Source organism: Rosa rugosa, chromosome 7, assembly GCF_958449725.1.
Source record: "Rosa rugosa chromosome 7, drRosRugo1.1, whole genome shotgun sequence".
Lineage (NCBI taxonomy): Eukaryota > Viridiplantae > Streptophyta > Magnoliopsida > Rosales > Rosaceae > Rosa > Rosa rugosa.
Window position 1 is genome coordinate 15,037,496 of NC_084826.1, and position 20,551 is coordinate 15,058,046.

Sequence of the window (20,551 nt, forward strand, 5' to 3'; positions counted from 1 at the left end):
ATTGTGGGTAAGCAGGTCTGGTGATATTCCTGGCATATCGGCGTACGACTACGCGAACACTTCCTGTCGGGTCTTGAGGAAGGCGATTAGCTCCGCTTGGAACTGTGGATCTGTTTTGGATCCGATCTTAACTTTTCTTTCTGGATGTGCATCGGAAATGGAGACCGATATCAGGTCTTCTAAAGCATCTGGTCTCGGGTGCTTGAGCTTGCGCTTATCGTCTTTCTTTTTGCCGTGTGTATCGCTGTCGTCCGGAGTCTCGGGATCTTCCCTTGGGTCATCGGGCTTGTCGGAGGGGGAGGGTAGGTCTGAAGTTAGAAGTACCTCTCGCCAGCCATGCCCCCTCGCGACGGTCAAGGAGTTGCACTGTCTTGCGAGCTCTTGATCGCCTCTGACGGTGAGGATGCCGCCCGGGGTGGGTATCTTCATCATTAGCATGTGCCCTGACACAAAGCATTGGAGTCCCCATATGGCGTCACGTCCCAGGATGACGTTGTAGGAGGAGGGGCAATCGACGATGATGAAGTGTGCTGTCATGGTGGAGATAGTGTTGCCGCCGCCCAGTGTGATCCACAAATTATCGGATCCCAAGGCTGTGTGATTTCTCCAGCGAAGCTGATTAGGGGTTCATGGTCTGGGGTGAGTTTCTTCCTATCTCGGTTGAGGCCTTCGTAGCAGCTACCGAACATGACGCTGACCGCTGCGCCGCTATCGACCAAGACCCTGTGGCATCGATAGTGGTCGATGACCATGGTGATTAAGAATGGGTCCTTGTGGTGCTTCTTGATGGTGTCCTCCTTGCGATTAAAGGCTACTAAGTTCCACTCTACCTGCGGGGTGTGGCAGCCATGGCTGAGTCCCAATATCTCCTGGCCCCGAGGGCATAAGCGCTTTTGTGCATGGTGGGTCTCGGGTGTCCGTGGGGCGCCGCCGTGTATAGTTAGGATCTAGCCGAAGACCTCGATGGCATTAGCGCCAGTGGCGGGAGTGCGATATTACGAAAGCTGGCCGCTCTGAATGAGGTGCTCGATGACAATTTTTCAATGCCCAGCATATATTGGTGGGGTGGCCGGACTCCTCATGATATGTGCGGTATTTACCATTATCTCGCGATTTTTCCTGGCCAGGTTTGCGCCGTGGTGGGCGTGGGATGATGTCCTTGTGGTTATTCCAGATATCCTCATAAGAGGCGGTGAGCGTGGTGTAAATCTCTTATCTGGGTGCCGCGAAACGCTGGTCATCCCTGTGTCGGGTGCCGCTGTATGGTGCATCACGATGTCGACTACTTGAGGAGTTGTATTTTGGTTTCTCGGGGCTCTTGCCGTATTGCTTGTCCCTCATATCGTTATAGCTCCGTCGCTCTCGTGGGGCCCTGTCGTTCGGCTGGGCGGGTTTATCTCGGCTGGTGTCTTTATTCCTGGTATCGGGGTTGCTCACTTGAGGCACGGTGATCGGGTGCGCATTGGCATTGGTATCGCGACCAAAGGTATCGTACTCGACCTGAGCAAAAGCGGTAGCGGCATTGAGGAGGTCATCATATGTTGCAGGGGGATTGGTGTTGATCTGCAGCAAGAAGTATTCAGGTTGGATTGCTTGCTTGAACGTTGTAGATACATGTACATTTGCAAGCATAATTAGCTATAATGGGCCACGCTCATTGTACCGCCAAAGGTACTAATTCCAACCAACGAAGTGACATACAGATACACCGCCAGGCGGGCTACAACCTCAGCGTCGGATCACCCCCAGGTCACCGCCGACGCGCCGCCACGCGCCGTGCCAAAATGGCATCAGTAGCTCCCAGAGCTGGGAACTGAAGCACATCAGTCCCACATCGAAAACAAGGAGGAGGTCAGCCTCCTCCTCACCTATAAAAGGTTCTCTCCTCTCTCCTCATTAATTACACATTCAATACTTACCTACTGTTACTTTGTCAACATAAATACATTGACTAACTTAGGCATCAGAGAGTTGAAGACCGCCCGGCGCGGTCTCCCTCTGACGCCCCTTTGTATTTTATTTGACAGGTAGCGGAAGCTTTGAGAACATCACAAGTATCGATCCGCCCACCAGATCAGCGTTAACAAAGGTTCAGCTACCGCCGAACTTTTAGACATTAACATTGGCGCCTTCTGTGGGAACCCTTGAACAAAAGGTCATCCCACCACAATCACCATGACTAACGGTAGCGGGGGAAATGCTGAAGAGCAGGCGGACCATTCCGCCATTCCCCATCCCCCTGACCCAGCGGTAGGTGTTAACCGCGCACTATTCACAACCCCCGCCAACCCCGGCGGTGAGGCAAATCCAAGCAGCAGCCGCCCACCGGGCCAAGATCTCGTCACTATGTACGAGCTAGCACTGGCGGATCTTCACAAGGCAAACAGAGAGCGTGAGGAGGAGCGCAAGGAAAAGGCTGAGGCCCAAAGACAGGTTGCTACGCTCATGGCACGTTTTGAGGAACTGAAGAGGACGTTGGAGGCCACCGCCCGCCCAGCACAGAGCGAGCAGTCACATAGCACCAGGCGTAGTCGACCAGTCACTGGCACATTGTTGCCAGGGCCAGTCATACAGATGCAGGTACCGCTGGACCCACCTGAACTTTTGGGGATGGGACCACCGCCCATCCCCCAGCTAATGATAGAGCAGGAGGCGGAATCACTGCCACACTCCAACCGCTCGGAAGCTAGGGCGAGGACTGAAGGCAATCCGCCTGCGCCAAGGCGCAGGCAGACCCAGCGGATTATTCAGGCGGATTCCGTCGGCGATGCAACCGCCCAGATATTGGAAAGGATGCACCAACTGGAGCAGAGGTTGATCCGGGCGGAGTCGGACGCCCCAGCGCCAACTCAGAATCCACTTTTCGCTTCCAGACCTGGGCCCTTCACCGCTGCGATTCTGCAGGCTATCAGACCAGCGTCTGCAAAAACCCCAAAGATGTCGCATTACGGCGGAATGTCTGATCCCTTCGTCCACATGGACACCTTCAAGAAAGTCACCAACAACAAGGGATTCGACGACGCCACCCTATGCCACTTATTCAGCGAGACATTGGACGGTGAGGCGATGAGCTGGTTTTTCGAGTGTCCGCCAGGGTCCATTGACTCATTCCATCACTGTCACACGCCTTCCTCTCTCGGTTCATCCTATTGTCCGCCGGACATCACAACACAAGTCAGCTGTTCTGCGTCAAGCAAGGAGCGGACGAATCACTGAAGGCCTTCGTCACAAGGTGGCGGGCGGCAGCGTCTCAGTGCCGTGACCTAGACAAAACAATGGCATTGGCGGCCTTCAAGCAGGGACTCCTCAAAGGGCCATTCCTCTATCACCTAAACTACAATCATCCTAATGCGGCGTATGACCACATCATGAGTGAGGCGGTCATCCATGCCCAGGCGGAATTCCTCACATATGGAGCAACCCCAGCAAAGTCAACACAGCCCTCCTCCAATCATCAGGAAACCGCTAACAATACCCCTTCAGCACCGCCAACTGACAAGAAAAGGGAGTGGCAGCAGGGCCACCACCAGAACAAGCGGCAGAAAGACCAGCATTACAACAAGGGCAACCGCCCAACCCATGGGGATAACCGCAACAAGCAGGCGGAGTCCTCGCAGCGGTGTGCAGTATTCATGGTCCTCACGGCCTCGTATGAAGACATCTACAATCAGTGCAAGGATCAGATCCCACCGCCACCCCCTCCAAAGTACTCAAAAACGGGCAAACCCAGGAACACCGGCAAGTGGTGCAAATACCACGAGGACAGCGGCCACAATACCAACAACTGCAATGCTCTCAAAACGGCCATTGAGACCTTGTATCGTGACGGCAAGTTGGAGCAGTTCAAGGTGCGCCAACCACCACCTGTGATCGCCAATGTTAAGACTTTGGGTCGTATTAACACCATCGACGGCGGTGCCCCAATCACTAACATGTCCCACATGGCAAGGAAGCGCTATGCACGCGCTAATCACCCAAAGGAAGTCTGCAACATCCGCTACGAAAGATCCGCCAAACTCCCAAGATCAGGTTGGGAACCTATTACCTTCTCAGAGGAGGAGGAGCGCGGAGTGCATTTACCCATGACGACCCATTCTTGGTCGACGCCATTCTTGGCAAGTTCTCAGTGGGGAGAATCTTGGTGGATAGCGGGTTCGCTGTCAACGTCATCTTCAGCGGTTGCTACGACCATCTCAAGCGGAACAAGAAACTACTCCAGGATCACGAACCACTGCTCAGCTTCTCCGGCGACGTCACACAACCGTTGGGGTCGGATTACATGCGACTGGTTATTGGCACTAGCCCATGCATGGCGGAGGTGCATACGGAATTCATTATTGTCGACTGTTTCAGTTCGTACAACGCCATCATTGGTAGACCAGCGCTTAACAAGCTCAAGTGCATCATTGCCGGGTACATGCTTCTCATGAAGTTCCCCACGCCCAACGGCACGGGCTGTGTGAGGGGAAGCCAGCAGCTGGCACGAGAATGTTATTCAACGACTATAGCACGGTCAACGCGCCGCGATGAAATTCTGACGGTGGGTAATCAGGCACCGCCGCCAAACATCTTTGAGGATCCTAGGGATGAGGAGGAGAAATATGTAAAGAAGGAGCCGGTCAACCCGGACACATCGTTGAAGGTTGTCTGCATCTCAGACGAGCACCCTGAGTGGACAGTCCGCATAGGCGCCCAACTAGACCCAGAAGTGGAGGCAGAACTCACTCAATTCCTACGTGATAACGCCGCCGTCTTTGCATGGTCCTACGCGGACATGCCAGGTATCTCTCCTGAAATTATCACTCATAAGCTGACCATCAAACCCTCCTTTTATCCCATCAAGCAGAAGCGGAGGGCCTTTGATGAGGAAAAGTACCAGGCAATCGGAGAGGAGGTCGCCAAACTCCAGAACATTGGATTCATCCGCCAAGTCATCTATCCCCAGTTAATCTCCAATTTGGTAATGGTCAAAAAGCCCAGCGGCAGGTGGCGGATGTGTGTCGACTTCAAAAATCTCAACAAGGCATGCCCAAAGGATAGTTTCCCGCTACCTCGTATCGATCAGCTAGTCGATGCAACCGCCGGACATGAGCTCCTCAGCATGATGGATGCTTTCTCCGGATATAATCAGATCAAGATGCACCCCGGTGACCAGGAATGCACCACCTTCACCACCGACAAAGGCCTCTACTGCTACAATGTCATGCCTTTCGGTCTGAAGAACGCCGGTGCAACTTATCAGCGGTTGATGAACGCCATGTTTGCTGAACATCTGGGAAAAATCATCGAGGTCTACGTGGACGACATGCTAGTTAAGAGCATAAAGGCTAGCAAACATGTGGCAAACCTCAAGATCATAGTAACCATTCTCCTGGCCTATGGTATGCGCCTCAACCCAGAAAAATGTTTCTTTGGGGTCACCGCTAGCAAATTTCTGGGTTACATCGTCAGCGAGCGAGGCATCGAGGCTAACCCGGACAAGGTACAGGCCATCCTTAACCTGGCGGACCCCGAGTATAAGGTGGACGTCCAATGCCTCCAGGGCAAGTTAACCGCCCTTTCTCGATTCATATCTCGACTCACTGATAAGTGTGCCCCATTCTTCAAACTCCTCAAAACAACTCACAAGAAGGTCATCGACTGGAACCCAGAGTGTCAGGCGGCGTTCCAGGGCCTGAAGGAATACCTAGCGGCAGTCCCTCTCCTTTCTGTCCCTGTGCAAGGAGAGACACTGTTCATCTACCTAGCGGTCTCGGCATCGGCGGTAAGTTGCGCCATTGTCCGGCGGGAAGGCCAAGACGAGCTCCCAGTGTTCTACGCCGGCAGAGGCATGAACGGAGCAGAAACAAGGTATCCTCCCTTGGAGCAACTAGCCCTAGCACTTATCGTTGCTGCCAGACGCCTCCGCCAATACTTCCAAGCTCACACGATCCATGTGTTAACCATTCAGCCGCTGAGGCAAGTGATGCAGAACCCTGAACACTCGGGGCGCCTCAGCAAGTGGGCCATTGAGCTCAGCGAGTTCGACATAGACTACAAGCCAAGAACCGCCATGAAGGGCCAGGCAGTGGCGGACTTCATCGCTGAACTCACCGACCGTCAGCCAGAACCCGGTACCGAGACAGAGCCCGGAACAGAAATGGTAACCGCTGGAGGAAGCAATTTCCCCACACTCGGATTGGAACCTGCATGTGGACGGCTCCGCTAGCGCCAAGGCCAGCGGCGCCGGAGTCATCTTAATGGGACCCGGGGGACTGTACGCGGAATACGCGTTGAAATTCAACTTCAAAGCTTCAAACAACATGGCGGAGTACGAGGCACTCATCGCCGGTCTGCTCCTCGCCATTGACTCAGGGGCTGACAGCGTCAACATATTCAGCAACTCTCAATTAGTCGTTAACCAGGTCAATGACAGCTTCCAAGCCAAGGACTAGCAGTTAGCGGCATATTTGGGGTACGTCAAAACGTTGCTAAAAAAGTTCAAATTTCACACCATCACACAAATCCCCAGGGAAAAGAACGGCAAGGCTGATTCACTGGCGAGACTGGCAACCGCCCAACCACATCAGAGTCCAGCGGACACAAGAGTGGAGTGCCTTGACAGGCCAAGCATCACAAAGACCCTGGCGGAGATCTTCAACATTGAAGTCAACCCCAGCTGGATGGACGACATCATTGCATACAAGCGCAGCGGCACATTGCCAGAGGATAAGGTCCAGGTGAGACAGCTCAAACGGAGGGCAACCCGCTATAACATTCAGAATGGTAAGCTTTACCGCCAAGGATTCACCCATCCCAACCTCCGCTGTCTAACCCCAGAGGAGGGAAAGGTCGTCTTAGCGGAAATCCATGGCGAAGAATGTGGAAACCACTCGGGCGCCAGATCCTTGGCCAACCGTACAATGCGACAGGGCTACTTCTGGCCCACACTTGGTGATGACGCCCGGCGGATTTTGAGGTCTTGCCACAAATACCAACAGTTTGCAGATCTCCCACATGCACCGGCAGAACCGCTGTCAATCATCATCGGCCCATGGATTCACTCCACGTGGGGCCTTGATTTGATGGGAAAGTTCCAAACCGCCAAGGGCCAGTTCAAGTACATCATTGTTGCCATCGACTACAACAACAAGTGGATAGAGGCAGAGCCACTAACGGCAATAACTACCGCCAAGGTAATTCGCTTCCTCTGGAAGAACATCTACTGCCGCTATGGTGTCCCACATACAATCATTACGGACAACGGCACACAGTTCAACAACAAGGAACTCATATCGTTCACCGCCAACCTTAGCACCAAGATGCGTTTTGCGTCTGTCGCTCACCCCCAAACCAACGGCCAAGTCGAAGCAGCAAACAAGATCATCAAGAAATTGCTAAAAAAGAAACTCGACGACGCCAATGGTTTGTGGGCGGAGAAGCTTCCAGAAGTTCTATGGGCCATCCGGACAACTCCAACCTCCGCCACCGGTGAAACACCCTTTTGTATGATGTTCGGAACAGAGGCTGTCCTACCTGTTGAAGTAACTCAGCCTACCGCTAGGGTCGAAGGCTACTGCCCAGAGACCAACAGCGACGGCGTTAACCTGGACAGGGACCTCCTAGAAGAAAAAAGACACAAGGCCCATTTGCACAACTTGCAAAACAAACAGCTGGTATCGCGTTTCTACAACGCCAGAGTAAAGGCCAGGAACCTCCAATTGGGGGACTGGGTAATGAAGGAAGTCATTCCACCGCCAACAAAACTCCGCCCAACTTGGGAAGGTCCATACAAAATTATGGAAGTCGTTAGCCTGGGGCACCTTCTACTTAAGGAGCAAGGATGGCGTCACATCGACCCACCCTTGGAATACCGAACACCTTCGGTATTACTACAAATAGTCATGCCGCTACCCAGGAGCATCTTGACTTAGCTAAATTTTTGTTCAATATTTAGCTAAGGGAAGCTACCCAACGGGTACTACCCCACTTTTGTACATGCTGATCAATCAGCTATCAATGAAATGAGGAATTATTCAGACCATTGTTACCAAGTCTAGCACTGAGGGCAACTGGCAACGCCAGCAATCGTCAGCGAACCACGTCCGCTACGTGGTGCACTTGGACCAATCTTAATTCCTTTAATGTTTCATTAATTGACAAAGAAAACTCTAAGTCAAAGTACTAGCGGTACAAACACATCATCACAAACACATTCAAAAAAAAAAAAAAAAAAACACTTCATCCCATTCCAAAATATCTGTTACAAGTTGTTATGCCTCAGCGGCTACAAAAGAAAAATAAAATATAGTGGAGGTTCCAACATCAAGGGTTGCCTTCGGCATCTTCTGTTTCAGCATGCGGCGGCAGGATTGCGCGGCTCGTTTGATCAGACCCTCGGGCTGTGGGACTTGGAGTTTCTATCGTGCCGTCCGCCCGGGTGTGCGCCGCCAGGAAGCCAGCACGAGACACCTCTGACTGGGTAGGAGGAGGAGTCTGCTGGGACCCTTCCGCTGGGCGTGCGCCACTTTCTCCACTGCCTGAGCGGGCACCTCCCGCTGGGGCAGTCACGACATTCTTCTCCGGCGGGACACTCTTAGCCGGCGGCTCATCGGGCTGGGACGCTTTCGCGAAGTCGATGGCGCCCTTCCGCTTCAGCAATTCTACGTTCGCTAAGGCCCCTTCCTTCGCCGACTAGGTCAGCGCTTTCTTGTACTCCGCCGACTGTTTGAACGCCTCAACAGCGGCGGCCGCGGCAGCACTCCCTTCAGCCCTCAGGCGGGTAACCTCACCCTCCAGACGCTTCACCTCAGTTATTCTGGCGGCGGACTCCCGCTGCACAATAATGAGTTTTTTGTCTTTGGCGGCTATCCGCTCCTGCAGCAGGGCGATGTCCTGCTCCAACTTGGAGACGTGTTCATTCCGGTCCAAGTCCCGCTCGATGGCCACCGTCAGCTTGCCTCGAGCATCTGCAAAATCACACTTCGCCTTCGCCAGGCGCCGCTCTACCTCCGCCAGTTTCTCCTTCGCCTCCGCCAACTCCCTCTGGAGACTTTGGATTTCCTCCCTGAGCTCCCCCTCGACCAGGGGCTGCTTTGACGCCGCTACGAACATGTCGTGCAGTCCCGCCGATATTTGACCAAACGCCGAGCTGTAGGGCGATTGGTCAATTGCCGTGGGGCGCGAGATACCCGCTAGGCCGCCGAACCCTAGCCGTTCGCAGAGATGGAAGAGGAACTCCCGCTCACCATCTGTCATGAACGCCGCATACTCGGCTAATGAGTCCAGCTCACTGACGGCGGGCGCCTCTCCCTCCACCACAGCAGTTTTCGGCGGAGCTTGTCGGGCCTTCTTCTGTCGGCGGGCCCCGATCGCCTCCACGTCCTCCCACTCTTCCTCGTCAGGAGAGTCAATCTGCCGACGCTTTCTCTCCAGCGCCCTTTGGTTCTCGGCGGCGGTCCTCGTCACCCTCACCGGCGGCTCCTCCCTTAGCTCAATGACAGTCTCCGCCAGCTGCACTACCCTCTCCTTTTGGGGGCCACGCCTGTTGGCAGGCATCCGCTCTTTCTGCTGCCCAGCTGCAGCGCTTCCCCTCTTCCCGCCGGCCACTTGGGCCCCCGCCTGCACTACCGGCAGACCGTCCTCACCAAGATGGGAGTGGTGCGGCATTGGCAGCACCACCGGAACCTCGGACTGGCTCAGCGCCAGTGTCTCGGGGTTCACCAACGTCTTCTGGGCCGCCAGCCCCTCGGCGTACATGGTCTCCAGAAAGTTGTCTATCTCCGCGCGGTCCATTGCTTTTTCAAAAGCGTCGCGACTCGATTTGTTACCTGGCGGAGTTTCTAAAAAAAAAAAAAAAAAAACCAGTCAGCCTGGATCACTTATTACAAAAAAAACAGTATGGCGGAGATTTCTTACCAACGGAGCGAGTTAGCTGCTGATCGACCAGTAACTCCCAACCGGTCAGAAGTCGGAAGTCCAACAAATTGCGGTTCTGCCAGCAAACTCTGATCCTTGCTACGCGACACTCTTTTTCGCGCGTTAGAGTATACCGCAGTCCCGCTGCACAAACACAGTAGTCGTTAGAAAGAATACAAGTCCGCAAATACATGAACCCGCCAACTACGTTCAGCGGAAACCGGTTACCAACCTCGGATGGGTTGGAACTCCGACTTAATCCTAAATGTCGGCCCTTCCTCGTTCGACCCGGCGTGATACTCCCAACCCTCTGTGGCGACGCAGAAGGTCCCCCGCCAGTAGGACATTGAGTCCCTTAGATTCTCGATCAGCTTGGGCGCTCCCTGGCGGCGGCTCAAGTTCACTTGCCCTCTGCAACCCTGGCGCTTCACATAGACCAGCTCGTAGAAATGAAGCACCTCCGCCACCGTAGGCCCTTCACATCCGGACAACCGCCACAGAGAGTTTAACGCCAACATCAACCGCCACATGTTGGGGCAGACTTGACTAAAGGCAAGGCCAAACTCGCACACCAGAATCTGAAGGTTGGGCACCAGCGGGAGTGTCACTCCTTGGCGGAATATCGCCTCGTGTACGGCGGCAAACCCCTCTGGGAGAATCGACGCCTTCTCATCCGCCGTCGGCGGGCGCAGTTTCACCGAGCCCGGCAGCCGGAACGTCCGCTTCATCCTAGTAACGGCGGTAACATTCATCCGCCCTCCTGCCTCGTCAACAGGGGTGCCATCCTGGAGGAACCACGCTGACTCAGCGTCCTCCCCCGCTGTTTCCTCTTCCCCAGCGGAGCCGCTGGCAGCGCTGTTGCTTGCCAACCGCTCATCGCGCCTAGCTCTGACCGCAGCAGCCTCACCCGCCCTAGAGCTCTCTAGACGTGATGCACGACCCATGGCTACTTCCCAAGGTATGGTCTGTAGCGGCTCGACCTCTAGCGGTTCTGGCAGTGAGGTTCCTGCATGGGCAGACGGACGCAACGAGTCAATAAATATTCTATCCGCCGCGCTGAACGACACGTCAGACCCGGAATCCTCACTGCTCGAGATCTCTATGACGTTAGCTATCCCAAACCCTAAAACCCACACCAGTTAGCACAAACACAGATCTAGCCTATTCTTACATCAGTTATAACCAAGAACATCAAGAACAGTTTACCCAGAAAATGCCAAAATAAGAACAAACACACTCAACCCAGATTCTACCATCTAGCAAATTCCTAAACGCCACTCTCTACCAACCACCATAACTCACCCCCCCCCCCCCCCCAAACCTCACTTCACACCTCAGAGCACACCAAAGAATTCCAGAAAGCACCCCAAAAACATAAACAAAAATAAACCCAGCAACCAACAGATCCAATGAAACAGGAGCAAGAATCCAAATACCAACCTTGGTGGAGAAAACTCCGGTGTGGTGGTGAGCAATAACCTTCAGTGGGGAAAATCTTCGAATCTCCGAGTGCGATACCTCCAAACTCCGGCAGCCTTTTTCTTCGGTATCGGACGAACACAGAGCTTGAAGACGACGACTCAGGTTTCAAGTTTTCGCAGAAGTGTCCAATCTCGCTGAGTTCCCCCCCTTTTATGTCAACATCAGCCCATTCTCAGCCGTCCGCTCAAAAAATGACATCACACACCAGCCGTACACGTGTCGCGGATCTCCACTTCCTCTCCGGATTAACCGAGGCGTCGCCTCGGTTACGGAATCCATAATTACTATCATTTATGGCGAGAAGACGGCCAGGCTTAGGAGACAAGCCTACGCACGCTAACCCTCTACGGGTTGGACATGTGTCAACCACCACCAGACGAAGCGTCTGGCGGATGTAACCGCTTGGGGTGACTTCCCCAACCGTCCGAAGTCTCCGCTGAGCGAAATCCCGCCAGCGGAACTTCTCCCTTGTCATCTGCCAAGTGACGAAGTCTCCGCGGAGCGAAATCCCGCCAGCGGAACTTCTCCCTTGTCATCTTCCAAGTGACGAAGTCTCCGCCGAGCGAAACCCCGCCAGCGGAACTTCTCCCTTGTCATCTTCCAAGTGACGAAGTCTCCGCGGAGCGAAATCCCGCCAGCGGAACTTCTCCCTTGTCATCTTCCAAGTGACGAAGTCTCCGCCGAGCGAAATCCCGCCAGCGGAACTTCTCCCTTGTCATCTGCCAAGTGATGAAGTCTCCGCCGAGCGAAACCCCGCCAGCGGAACTTCTCCCTTGTCATCTTCCAAGTGATGAAGTCTCCGCTGAGCGAAATCCCGCCAGCGGAACTTCTCCCATGTCATCTTCCAAGTGACGAAGTCTCCGCTGAGCGAAATCCCGCCAGCGGAACTTCTCCCTTGTCATCTTCCAAGAGACGAAGTCTCCGCTGAGCGAAACCCCGCCAGCGGAACTTCTCTCTTGTCATCTTCCAAGTGACGAAGTCTCCGCTGAGCGAAACCCCGCCAGCGGAACTTCTCCCTTGTCATCTTCCATGTGATGAAGTCTCCGCTGAGGGAAATCCCGCCAGCGGAACTTCTCCCTTGTCATCTTCCAAGTGATGAAGTCTCCGTTGAGCGAAATCCCGCCAGCAGAACTTCTCCCTTGTCATCTTCCAAGTGACGAAGTCTCCGCTGAGCGAAACCCCGCTAGCGGAACTTCTCCCTTGTCATCTTCCAAGTGACGAAGGCTCCGCTGAGCAAAACCCCGCCAGCAGAACTTCTCCCTTGCCATCGTGCAAGAGGGGCGTCTTCCGCTACACACCTCTAGCGGAACCCCCTTCATCTTGCAAGCTGCATGCTTTGTTCAGCGCAGTATCGCTCAATAAAGTACCGCCAGTCACGTCTACTGGACGCTGCTTCCTGCTACAGTCAGCGGCGGATCCCAAGGCCACGCCTCTCTGACAACGCCCGCCACGCGGCGTTACGGTCAGCTCGTCCCTACGGGACACGGGGACTTGTCAACAGTCTACGACGACCCTGATCGGGCACGTTGACCCCCGTCACTCGGGTACTAAGATTGGGTTCGCTACCCAACACCCTCTGCTCCGTGCAGCTCCCCCTCAACAAACAAATTGCCGACCATCAGGAGGTCTATCTTAACCGGGGAGTGGGGGACTCCCTGGGGGGCCTAGCAGGGGCCCACCCGAAAGGGTATAAAGCGTTTGCTCATTAAATCCATGGTTGACAACGCACTGACTCTAATTATGCTCTTGCAAGTCTAGCGGAACAAAACGCTTCAAACCGCCGAGCAACTCCCCAACCAAGATTGCCCTCCTTGACTGGGGACTTGGGGGACTTGTACATACATGTACATTTGCAAGCATAATTAGCTATAATGGGCCACGCTCATTGTACCGCCAAAGGTACTAATTCCAACCAAAGGAATGACATACAGATACACCGCCAGGCGGGCTACAACCTCAGCGTCGGATCACCCCCAGGTCACCGCCGACGCGCCGCCACGCGCCGTGCCAAAATGGCATCAGTAGCTCCCAGAGCTGGGAACTGAAGCACATCAGTCCCACATCGAAAACAAGGAGGAGGGCAGCCTCCTCCTCACCTATAAAAGGTTCTCTCCTCTCTCCTCATTAATTACGCATTCAATACTTACCTACTGTTACTTTTTCAACATAAATACATTGACTAACTTAGGCATCGGAGAGTTGAAGACCGCCCGGCGCGGTCTCCCTCTGACGCCCCTTTGTATTTTATTTGACAGGTAGCGGAAGCTTTGAGAACATCACAAGTATCGATCCGCCCACCGGATCAGCGTTAACAAAGGTTCAGCTACCGCCGAACTTTTAGACATTAACAAACGTCGATGCCGCTAGCACCGGGTCGAGGGAGCGGCACTGAGTGGCCTGCTTCTGCCATCGGCGAACAAAGTCTCACAATCACTCGTTTGGCCGTTGCTTGAGCCGAAAGAGGTCAGGTGTTGTGCGATATCCACTGCCGCACATGATGAATCGCCACAGGAACTTGTCCTCGAGCTCTTGGAAACTATCAATGGAGTTGGTGGGTAGGTTGAGGAACCAGCGTAGGGCCTCGTCCGTCAAAGTCTCCTCGAACAGGTGGCAGGCCATGGCGTCTGTGTATCGGGTTCCGTGGAGTATAGATTGGAAGACTTCTAGATGGTGGTATGGGTCCCGGGTCCTATTATACTTTTCGATCTTGAAGGGTTTGGCCTCTGGTGGGCGCTTCTCGGCCTGTATGCGGGCGGTGAATGGTCCAGTCTTTCCTTGGAAACCAGCCGTAATTGGCTGCCAGCCGGCTCTGCTTTCGGCGCTCTCCACTTGTGCCTGTAAGGAGGTGATGACCTCGCTCATTTGGAGCAATAGCCGAGTATTGGGATTGGGTGGAGGTATGTTGGCAGTCGTAGTAGTGTTTACACCCGAGGTTCCCGCCGCACCGGCAGCCGGTTGGGGAGGCGGTGCGGCCCCAAGTTGGCCTGGAAAGAGGGGGGAGTTCAGGTAGACCACCTGAGGGTCTGTGCTGGTGCTGCCACGCGTGGGGCCAGCGGGGCTTCCTAACGTGGGGTTCGGGGGCATGAAGGTGCCAGCGAGTAGGACTGTCGATTCCGACAAGACCCGATAACACGACTCGAAACCCGCACGAAATAAAGTGGGTTGAACCTGCACGATTAAAAAGCGGGTCGGCCGTGGGTCAACCTGTCATGACCTATTTAATAAATGGGTCGGCCACAGGTCAACCCGCCAACACGAAGTGAACCCGTACAACCCGATTATGCTATACTTCTTGAAATTTCAGACGTTGGGAATATTTGATCATAGGATTAGACAATTTGAAATATTTTGCTTTATAATTATTAGATATAATTATTTATGAATTATATATAATTATTTATATTCTTCGTCTTGTGGAGTTTTTAGTGAATTTAATCAATTTATGCATTTTTTTAGTTAAATGGGTTGCATTATTAATCCTTAAATGAGTTATTTTGTCAAACACGACACAACTTATTTATTAAATGGGTTAAGCGGGTTGGAAATGGTAACCAGTTTAATAAATAGGTTGGGTTTGAGTTTAAAATTTTGACACGATTATTAAATGGGTTGGGTTTGGGTTTGTATCTTGTGACACGACAAATACCTTGACCCAACACGAACCCAACCCAACACGGCCCATTGATAGCCGTACCAGCGAGGCCGGTGGTGGGGTCCGCAGTGAGGACTGGTCCCGGTGTGGGGACGCCGCCAATAGTCGGTATTGGGGTCTCCTGCTGGTGGGCCCTTTTTTAGGCGTCGTCACGAGTGACTGATAGGAGCATAAAATGCGACGAATTTATAGTTTAATCCTTTACACTTTTGCTTAGTTATTTCGTTAAAAAGATCAAACTAACTTTGTTATTTTCTTAGGAGGTTTGTGGATCAACCATGGAAAAATAGGAGCTCAATTGTGGCAAGTTAAGGCTCAGATGTATAATACTGATGCAAAAGATGAAGGACAACCATTTATGTGGTCAGAAACAAGAAGGGAAGCTTGTGGAAAACTTCGTGCAAAACAGTTGCTGAGAAGCAAAATATGAAAACTGGAATCTGCCTTATTTTCTTCTATATTTGGACCCCATTTTGAAGATATTTTGAGTGCACCATGGCAGCAATTCTTGACTACATGTGAAAACCAGATATTTCACTACAATAAAGCCAAATCAAGTGATCATAATAGTCAAGGATCAAGTCAGAAACGTTGCACAAAGTAGGCATCCTGATCAGCTTTCCACCTTCAGTCTTATCTATGAAGCATATTGGAGCTGTCTTTTGGAGACTTTCTTGGAAAGTCTTTTGGAAGGATATTGTTTGGACGTCAATAAATGATATCATAGGGCATTATAGGCCTAAGAAACGTTCAGAAAGATAGCTACAAGGTCGGTGTACAAGCCCATAAAATTGACCAGAAGATAAGGAAAATCTGGAAATTTCTGACAGACCTTATCTTGAAGGCTTTTCAAGGCTGCTTTTGGGCAGCAAGTTGAGGGGAGTTTTAGAAGATCTTTATACACTCTTAAAGATCAACATCAAGGCTGTTATCTTGTTAAAAATCACATTCAAAGCTGAAATGAAACCGAGTTAAAAGAAGGGCTAAAAAGGCAATCCTAAGTGAGGCAGATAAGGAAGTCACCTTCCTTATCTCTTGGCAGATTGTTTTGAGGCTTCTTGGGGATCCTTTGCTGAGTTATACACGTTTTATATGAGCTGTTAGCATGTTTTATATCAGCTGTAAAGGATCTACAAGTCAAAGAATTCAGCCTAAGAAGAGAAAATCAAATAGAACAAGTAAACAAGCTTGGCCTAATTGCAAGAGTGCCCTTGAAACTTGCAACTCCTACATAAAGGGGCCTCCTTCCATGTTTTATAAATAGAGTGACCAACCACATACAGACCATATCACATAAAAAAGAACCAGAGACACACCAAAGAAGAAGAAGAAGAAGAAGAAGAAGCAAGACTGCAAAATCACACCAGAGACGATCGATCACTGTTTCTCAAAGATCGATCATTGATCGTATTTTTCCCAATTTCTGATTTTTGTTGTCTTCCTTTCTCATGAACTCCTTTGTGTTTTTTATTCCAATTATGTGTAACTAAATTTCCAGTAGCTAGGGAGCTGTTGAAGCCCCTAGACATGATCCATAACATGCTTTGATTTTCGGTTTGTTTTCAATTAATAAAGTTGAGGTTTTGTTTACCAATTTCTCATTGATGAATTCTATGTTTGTATGCTTTGGAGGACTACTTAGTATGCATGCTAGGGTTCTAATACTTTGATGGTTTGATGCCTGGATCAATAGTTGGATTCCTCAAATTATCTAGAGAAGTAATTGGTAGTTTTCACTAGCAAGTAAACAAAATCCTAGGTTTAGCAAGGCTCTAAGTTATTTGCGATGCCTAGTGATTGCTCAAACTCTTTTCAAACTTAATGATCTCTGCATGTTTAATCTAATAAACGTACCTTTAGGTTGCATTGCTTGGGAATAGTCTAGGTGTAGAGCACTTCCTGCCTAGCGTACAAGGTAAGAAAGAGTAATAGGTTGTGTTCAAGCGTACCGAGCCAATCTGAGTATCTTCAACTAAGTTAATTGGTGATAAATTGGACAAAGTGTGTTGTGTGTTATTGTTGGGGGTGGATACTTCCTTCCTAGCTAGTTTCATTATCTTGATCTCAACCAACTTCAAATCTGCTTCAATTTCATTTTTCTTTCTGTTCTCTGTTTTTCTGTATTTTATTTCCATAGCAAATCAACTCCAAAATTCACCAAATTTTGTGTGCTAGACTCTTTACGTGTCTAGTATATCTCTGTAAATTTTCGTATTTTTCTGGGTTGTTTTAGTTAGGTTTTTAGTTTGTTTTTCTACTGCGGTTCAGTAGGAGCTGCAATCACGTTTTTGTGACTTTTGTTGAAGCCTTTAGTTTATCTTAATCCTCTGCGGGAGACCCTTATTTCCCTATATTACAATCGACATATTTGCAGGAGAATAAGGAAAATCAATAGCTTTAAAAAGAGCTATCAGTGACTCGCCGTTGGAGAGCCTTTCGTAGGGTGCAATTCTGGTTGGTCATATTTTCGACCTCCTAGCGGGCCTCCATGGTTGCGGCGCGTTCGGCCTCGACTTGTGCGCGTGTCTCCATGAGGTCGCACATCACTATCTCTAGCGCGGTGGTTGGGTCGGTGGTCATGACTGATCGAGTCTCGGTGTTCGGGCTCTTAAATTCGAGAGTGCGTTGAACCTCGCGGGTCGTTGCCTCGCGAGGCGGATCGTCGTGGCTAGTATCCGGATTGCTAGTAGCCATCGATGTGTTGTCCTGCCAGCAAGGAGCGAGGGGAGTCCTTCTAGCGCCAAATATTTCAGTGGTCTCGAGAGGAGTCTGGTCCAGCTGAACATTGGTTGTATCGGTCTGTCTCTACCAGTGTTCTAAAAAACGGCCGCCTAGACGGCACCTAGGCGCTAGGCGTCACTTGCCCGATTCGATTTTGGCCTGGGCGAATGGTTTGGGCGCTGGGTTCCCAGGCGGCCGCCTAGGTGGTCTAGGCGGAGGCTGGGCGGTCCTAGGCGGCTCCGTCTAGGCACTGGGCGTTGATTTTTTTTTTTTTTTTTCAATTCTCGTCAAAATCAAAAAGAAGATGAGAAAGAGACTTCGTCTCTGATTCGAAACAGCTGCAAGCTCGTCCTTTTAAGTCTCTGACCACCTCTCTCAGTCGCCTTTAGTCCCCTTGATTCAAAACTGAAAACCAAGATCTCTGATCAGAGCAGCTGAAAAATCACAACGTCTTGAAATCTGAGAACTGAAACCTTATTTTTGTGTAGTTATTTACCCAGTGATTGAACAACAAAGAAAGAAGAAAAATCGATGAAGATTGAAGAGAGAGAGATAACAGAGAACCTGGAGTGGTGGCGATTGGTTTTGCGAAGAGGAAGAGAGGAACAGAATGAAGATGATGAAGAATAGAATAAAAAAGAAATGTGTGGCTCTTGTTCGTCTCAAGAGAGAAAAGGAATAGATGAGTAAGTGGGACAGGTGTGTGCAGGCCAACCATTATTACAACTTAGAGGCATAATTGAATACGGCTTCAATTTTCCTTTATTTAGTTAAATAAATGTTTAGTTAAATAAAAATTTAATAATCCAATCCAATTAAATATATATTTATTACTCCTCTTATTCTATTTTTCTTTATATAGTGTGCATATGTACGTGTGTGTGTATATATATATATAAAGTAAAAATTAAAAAATAGAAAACCGCCTAGGCACCCGCCTAGACGTCTGGGCGCTAGTCTTCTGCCCATCGCCCGACTAGCGCCTAGCGTTTTTTCGAACCTTGATCTCTACCACTATAGGTCTCGCTTATCTGCAAAACGGACGAAGGTCAGAGGGAAGACCGGGTGTGCCGGCCTTCAACGCTCCGATGCCTAAGTCAGTATCGAGTAAGATAATGATAATGGAAAGTGCTAGTAAACAATTACCTCTTTTAGGTTGTTGGAGATGACCTTAATGTAGCAGGTTTGTGGGAGCTTGGTTCTGTTTCTTTCGGTGTGGGACGCTCGGGATCCCGACATTGCCCCGAGGGGTATCGGAACCCTTGGCTGGGAGCCTGCGTCGCTGGTGTATTGGCGATACGAGTCTTGTGCTTCCGATACTTGTGCTTAGGAGGTATGTGCATACCAACAAGAAACACTCCGAATATATATTGATTTTAAAACATAAAGGAGAATAATTTCACCGGGTAATTCTCTACCTGCCTTTCATTTTATTAATATAATAAAAGAGTACAAAAAAGGTGACTAGAAGGCACCTGTCATTACACAAAAACAGTCAATACAAGAACAAACCATAAGAAACTAAAAAAATATAAAGGTAATAGTCTCAGAGTCCGGATCCCAACAATTTTTTTTTTTCCGATATCTTCCTTAATTAGTTATTTTATTCATAGATTATTAATATATACCACACTTATCTCACCCAATTAATATATTATCCAATCACAACTCAGAATAATTAACATTTGGTTTGATATTAGATTAAATTTGTGTTTTCTTTTGGAAACTATTAAACCCTTTTGAAATATTTAAACTTCTTTCTTACTAAAAATTTGTTTTATACATAAATTTTGGTATAAAACTATTAATTACTTCCTTGTTAATTAGTTTTTTTTTTAAATTTAAAATTTTATTTTGAAAGGTGGCTGGTGCGGCTGCTCTCAAGCCTTGATTAATGAAACTGAAGAATATAAGGGGAGGACATAGAGCCTGAACCCTATATTACAATAAGCATAAAGAGAACATCCTCAAATAATAGTAGGAGTCTCCACAAACTCTATGTATTCTAACAAGCACCAATTAGCTAAGAGTGCATGAATAGCTACCCTATTTGTGTTGACATAGCGGTGATATACTAGAAAGATAACTCTATCTTAAAGAAGCATCATTACAAATAGCACAACTTTCCCACTATGTTGCTGCACAGAAATAAATCCGACAATACTCTGTTTCATTTTGCCACTAGGAGGTTGTGTCCATTTGATCAAGCAAACAGCTCGCCACCTCGCTAGGCCAGATAAGGCACACTGAGTGTACATACCGGAACAAAGCCAACGTTGCCCTACCCAAAAGTGGTAAGGACTTATTTCCGGTATAGAGCCATGTCTTACTAAAACTAAATAACAATAAAACAAAGCATAAAAGTAAACTGGGTCAAGGATCAAAGCCCAACCTAACAAAACTACGTCAAGGGTCAAAGCCCAGACCCAAAGCCCAACAAACCCAAGCTTGAGTAACCAGGTGTAGAAATCACGATGTTTCCATCCTGCCGGCGCTACCCATTTCGTCCCACCACTGGCAGCAGCACCACCATCACCTACCTCTCGCCAGCTAGCCACGCTGCCCTTTCTCAAATCGGAAGCAAACCATCCAAATCAAATCGGGTCCAACCGATCAGATCTGAGTCCAGCGATTATCAGAGATGTCACCGCCCGGTCATCACCCTCAGGCGACCTCTGATCCCACAACACCGCCTCAAAATGCCCACCAGGCCTTCCACGCTCATCCCTAGGACAAGGCGACACCAGCCCTGACTTCCGGCCATCAACTCGCCACTACCCGTCACCGTTATCTCTTCCA

General features: G+C 50.2%; 1 long non-coding RNA gene across 1 annotated transcript; it reads left to right on the forward strand.

The window, feature by feature from the left end:
• Positions 1–15,904: 15,904 nt before the first annotated feature.
• On the forward strand, positions 15,905–18,028 carry LOC133720026 (uncharacterized). The gene is made up of 2 exons (XR_009851636.1): positions 15,905–16,438; positions 17,406–18,028. It is a non-coding gene; the product is annotated as an uncharacterized LOC133720026 (long non-coding RNA).
• Positions 18,029–20,551: the final 2,523 nt, after the last annotated feature.